Source organism: Eulemur rufifrons, chromosome 29 (assembly GCF_041146395.1).
Source record: "Eulemur rufifrons isolate Redbay chromosome 29, OSU_ERuf_1, whole genome shotgun sequence".
NCBI lineage: Eukaryota > Metazoa > Chordata > Mammalia > Primates > Lemuridae > Eulemur > Eulemur rufifrons.
The window spans coordinates 80,333,808-80,339,807 of NC_091011.1; positions in this window are offsets into that span (position 1 = coordinate 80,333,808).

Consider the following 6,000-nt stretch of genomic DNA (forward strand, 5'->3'; position numbering starts at 1 on the left):
CTTTTCAAAAGTTTTATCCATTCCCTATTCCCATGAATACACTTGTACTTTGTCAGACCACATGCATTGAATCCCCTTAACTAACCACCTACACACACACACACCTGAGACAGTAGCAATCAGCTAAAGTTGAACATCGTTTGCTCCTGTCCTTCCGTCCCTCAAAAAGGCAGGATATTTTTTATACATAATATAAATATATGTAACATAAATTTACCATTTTAACCACATTTAAGTGTATAATTTAGTAGCAGTAAATACATTCACAATGTTGTGCAACCATCACAATACCCATTTCCAGAACTTTTTTTTTATCATCCCAGAGACTTTGTACTCACTAAACAATAACTACTCATTCCCCATTCCCTCCAGCCCTTGGTAACCTCTCTTCTATGTTCTGAAAAAGATGGGCTATTTTAACTGCTTCTAAAAGGAGTGCATTGCTCTTTCAAATTGCACATAGCAAATCTGTCAGGAGGAGGACATGTCTGAATGAAGAGATTTCTAACCCCCTTTATTTGACCACTTTGTTAAAGGGAGATAAAAATGGAGCAAAGATTTGTCTTCCTGATTGTGTCTCCTCTAGGCTCTCTGGGCTCCGGTTGCCACTACCTCCTCTCCCAGAATGGCTCCCCACTGTCCTTCACCTGTTTAACTCTAAGACAGTGCTAAGATAATGGCTCCCAAGCTTTGGTGTACTTCAGAGTCCCCTGGGACCTTGTTAAGCTCACAATGCCCAGGCCCCACCCTTGGGAATTCTGATTCAGAAAACCTGGGGTGGGGCTTGACCATCCATGTCTTTAACAAGCTCCACAGGTGATTCTGATGCAGGCTGAAGCTTGAGAACCCCTGCCTGTAAGATTCCAATAGAAACTGCAACTTCCAAAACACCTGTGTGACCACTGCAGGTGGGTTAAGTGCTTCCATAATGTCCTGTGCAAGTAAGGGAGGGTCTGAGTGCCCTCCAAAGTTTTCCCCCAACCTCAGATGGCAAGCCTAGGGGACCCAAAGGTGTTGTTTCTAGAACCCAGAGTTTGTGGAGTCCAGAACAGATAGAACATGTCAAGGAAGAAACACTTGAGAAAGAAGGGCATAGGTAGAGTCTAGAAATTTTCCCTGGTGCTTTAATCTTCACCAACGCTGTAACTGCTGTGATCCAAGTATGGGGCAAAAATAATCAGAGGAGTGCTTAGTTAGAGAAACTTGTTGCCCTACTGGAGAAGGTAGGGCTGCTCTACCTAGAAATGCAATGAAGATTTAGCCCTCTGGGCCATCATTGAAAAGAAATCATCCTAAAGAGGAGTTATTGTGTCTTTAGTAAGTGTCTTAGCTCTGGATTACTTAGGACAAACCTGCCCCTTCCCAGCTCTTAATTATGCCTCAGTTAATTGCTTATATCCTCCCTGAGCCTCAGTTTTCTCATCTGTAAAATATGGCTCATAATGCCCTACCCTTGAGTGGGTTGATGGAGTAAACGGAAAAGGAATGTAAAAGCCCCTTGTAAACTACAAGCTTTCATAAAGGTAATGTGAAGTGTTGATTACAAGGTGTAATGTGTTATTTGTGGTGGTATTATCATATAATTGTTAATGTCAATCTTCCATTTGTCCCATTCGTTATACAATGCATATCATTTAAGGAGAAAGGCATTCACTTTGGGGTTTTTTTTTTTCTTTTTCTTTTTTGAAGATGTCATGGTGTCATGGTGTCAATTCCCTCTCTTTGTGATGAAGGTATGTTCACATTCTTATGATTTACCTTTTCTCGCTGGGCATTTTGCCATTTGTTCCTTCATAAACCTACCTCTCCTATTCTAACCTCCTCCTCCATCCCTCACTGCAATCCTTCCCTCTTCTTTCGAGAGTTCAACCTGCCCTTGACCAGGTAGGTTCAAAAGGTGGCCCCAGGCCCGGCACAGTGATTCATGCCTGTAATCCTAGCACTCTGGGAGGCCCAGGCCAGAGGATCTCTTGCGCTCAGGAGTTCAAGACCAGCCTGAGCAAGAGCAAGACCCCATCGCTACTAAAAATAGAAAAATTAGCTGTGGTGCATGCTTGTAGTCCCAGGCACTCAGGAGGCTGAGTCAGGAGGATCACTTGAGCCCAGGAGTTTAAGGCTGCAGTGAGTTACCATCCCAGGGTGACAGAGCAAGGCTCTGTCTCAAAAAAAAAAAAAAAAAAGTGGGCCCTGGCCGGGCGAGGTGGCTCACGCCTGTAATCCTAGCACCCTGGGAGGCCGAGGCGGGAGGATCGCTCGAGGTCAGGAGTTCGAGACCAGCCTGAGCAATGAGTGAGACCCCCGTCTCTACTAAAAATAGAAAGAAATTATCTGACCAACTAAAAAATATATATAGAAAAAATTAGCCGGGCATGGTGGCACATGCCTGTAGTCCCAGCTACTCAGGAGGCTGAGGCAGTAGGATCACTTGAGCCCAGGAGTTTGAGGTTGCTGTGAGCTAGGCTGACGCCACGACACTCACTCTAGCCCGGGCAACAGAGTGAGACTCTGTCTCAAAAAAAAAAAAAAAAAAAAAAGTGGGCCCAAAGCAGAACCAAATGACAGCCCTGGCTTGACTTATTTTGGTGTACAAAAACTGGAGCTCCTCTTAGCAAAGGTAAGTTTGCGATCACTTTTTTTCCCAATCTTTCTGCCATTCAGAATGTCAATAATTTACTATAAGACAACACTGGGGCCTGGGAGTGTCTGTTTATATGTGTGTACACACATGACAATGCTCTGGAATGAGCGATGTTCTTCCTTATCAGGTACAACCAAAGGGTGCTTGTGAGGGAGCAGCTGTCCGGCCCTGCCTGACTCATGAGTGTTGCAATCTGGGAAATGTATTCGGGGCCTGTTTATCTCTGCCCAGAGCAGAGCCAAGCTTGACCCATGAAGCCTCACATCTCAGCAACAGCTTCTCCAAGGCAAGAAAACAAGTTTGGAGAGAATATGATGCTTTGAGCAAAACACTAAGAGGGAGTAAGATGAAACCGGTTGTTTGGTAGAATGAGTAGAAGAGCCCAGCCCAGAAGCTGCTCTGTCTCTGAAGTTACCCTTTAACCCCAATGGCTCTGAAACCAAAGTGAATTTATCGCTGTCCCCATCGAGAGTGAAAATCACCCATAAAAGGCCTCCTGATTCTGTTTGACCATTTCTCATCGAGAAAGTGGTTCATTGTGAACTGGCCTTCTTGGCATCTGGGATCACAAGTCCAGACCCTTGTAGAAGGTAATTGTATCAGCAGCTTCTTTGCTGCTGTGGAAATAAAAGCTTAAAAACCCATTTCAAGTCATCTCCATGTAACCTTGTCACAGTTTGTCCCCAGAGAAGTAGTGAGACCTTAGGAACATGCAGCATGATTCAGCAAGAGCATGGAACTTAGAGACAGATGACCCCTTCCAGTCCCAGATCTACTTAGTATTGATATAACCTTGGGCAGGTCACCAAGCCTTTATATCTCAGTTTCCTCATCTGTAAAACAGGATGATAGCACGTGTACTATCTTTGCCTGGATCAAATAGATGATGCAACCTCTAAAGTGCTAGTCATATATGTAAGGTGTTGTCATGTACCCCTACACACACACTACCCAATGCCAAACCTCAAGGAGGGAGTGAGGTTGAAAATTATTCACACCTACATTGAGTGAGCTCTCACCTGGGCCAGCTCCCCTGTGTAGAGCCCTTGTTTTGCCAGCTCTGGCCTCCTGCCTGTCCTTCCCTGCTTCCTCACCACCCTGATCTGGACCTGCTGGGTACCCCAGGCTCAGTCCTCAGGCCTCTGCTCTGCGTTATCTACAGGTAATACCTAAGTGACCTCATCCAGTCTCAAAGCTTTAACCGACTCCCTAATGTACGTTTCTGATATGGGCCCCTGCCCCTTGCTATCGGTCAAACGTTCCCTCCAAAACAAATGTTCAAATTTAATTGCCAATGCAATGGTATTAATAGGTGGAAACCTTAAGAGGTGATCAGGTTATGAGGGCTCTGTCTGTGATATTCTGTTACAGCAATAGAAAAAAGACTAAGACACCCCTGCATTCCAGATGCATATACACAACTGCCTGTTCAATGTCTCCTTATGTCCGAAAATAAACTTCTGATACCACTTCCTCACCTCTTCCTCATATATTTTTCCCCGTCTCAGTGAATGGCAATTATTAAGTTGAAATATATGGAATTGCCTTTTAAGGTTAGAAGCCATCAAATATTGGCAATTTCATTTGGTTCAGCCTCATATATTCTTCCAACTACTCAGGCCAAAGGCCTTGGACTGTGACCCTTGACTCTTCTTTCTTTAACCTGTACACCCAATCCTCAGGAAATCCTGTTGGCTCTACCATCAAAATGCATCCAGAATCTTTTCCTCACCATCTCTATCAAGCCACCATCATCTCTCACCTGGATTACTACAATCACTTCCCAACTTAAGTTCATTTCTTCAATCCCTGTATTCACTCACATGAATAGAGCAGATCGCATCTCCCCACCATGCAAAACCCTCCAAAGGCTTCCCATTTCACTCTGTGTAAAAGCAAAGCCATCACAGGTTTTCAAGGCCCTACAGGATCTACCCCACTGTTTCCTATCACTCCTTTCTAGCCACGCTGGCCTTCTTGTTCCTTAAATACACCAAGCATGCCTCTGCCCCTGGGCCTTTGCACTTGCTATATACTTCCCCTAGATAAGCACGTGGCTTACTCTCTAATCTCCTTTAGGTCTTTACTGAAATGTCACCTTCTCAGTGAAGCCTTCCCTGAACACCTTACTTAAAATTGCAGTCCCAACTCTACCCCAGCACTTCCTCTTCCTTTTTCTTTTGTTTTTCTCCCTAAGACTTACTACCTTCTCACATACTGTATTTTACTTAGCTATCTATTTCTCTTCCTCCTCCACCCAGATGTAAGCTCCATGGAGACAGGGACCTTTGCCTATTTCATTCACTGTTGTACATCCAAAGCCTGGATCAGTATGTGATACATAGTACGTGTTCACATAGTGAATGAATAAAAGGAAGAAGGAAGATTGCACCTAAAAAGGCAACAAAAGATTAACAGCTTAAAGCAGTCCCTTGGAAACTCACAAAGTTAATTCTTCCTAATAGTCCCTATAAAGTGGCAGGAAACCTCATGTAGTGATTATCTACTCTGTACCAGGCACTGTGCCAAGGTGTGTTACTTATAACCTAATGACCTGGCAGGACAGATGTTATTTTGCCTGTAGTTCAGATGAAAAACCCCAGGTTCAAAGAAGTCAAGTAAGTTGCCCAAGGTCACACAGACAGTAAAGGAAAGCGACAGCATTCAAATCCAGGTCCCCACCTCACAGCCCATGCCACTTGCAATCTGCTGTGCCACCCTGTCTGTTAATTCAAGTGAGAAAATCTCTAGATGGTGTTGATGAACTCATTATTTTTAAGGCCCAACCTACATTTTATCTAAGCCATTCTACACCAGATTAATGTTCCCTGAAAAGTCTGTGCCTCCCTCTCAGCAAATGACACCACCACTTGGCCAGTTGCTCAGACCAAGTCCTCTGAGTGACCCTTGACTGTTCGTTCTCAGCTCCACACGCTGGCCATCAGTACGCTCCGCAAGACCCCCCTTCCACACACTTCCCAAACCTGAGCCCTTCTCCCCAAGACCACTGCCTGATGCGAGACCCCGCCCGCTCCGCAAGGGATCCTGACCGGCCTCTCTGCTCCCCTTTTGCCTTCTGCGACCCTCACCCTACGGTCTGTTCACCCAGGAGCCAGAAAGAGGTTTGACATTTAAATATATCTTTACTTAAAGCACAGATGGATCATATTATTTATATATATCTATGTGTATTTGTGTATATGTACATACACACAGTAATATATAAATTGTTCTGCTATTGGCTATTTTTATTAAGGTATGGTTGACAAATAAAATTTGTATATATTTATGGTGTACAACATGATTTTTTTTTTTTTTTTTTTGAGACAGAATCTTGCTCTGTTGCCCGGGCTAGAGTGCAG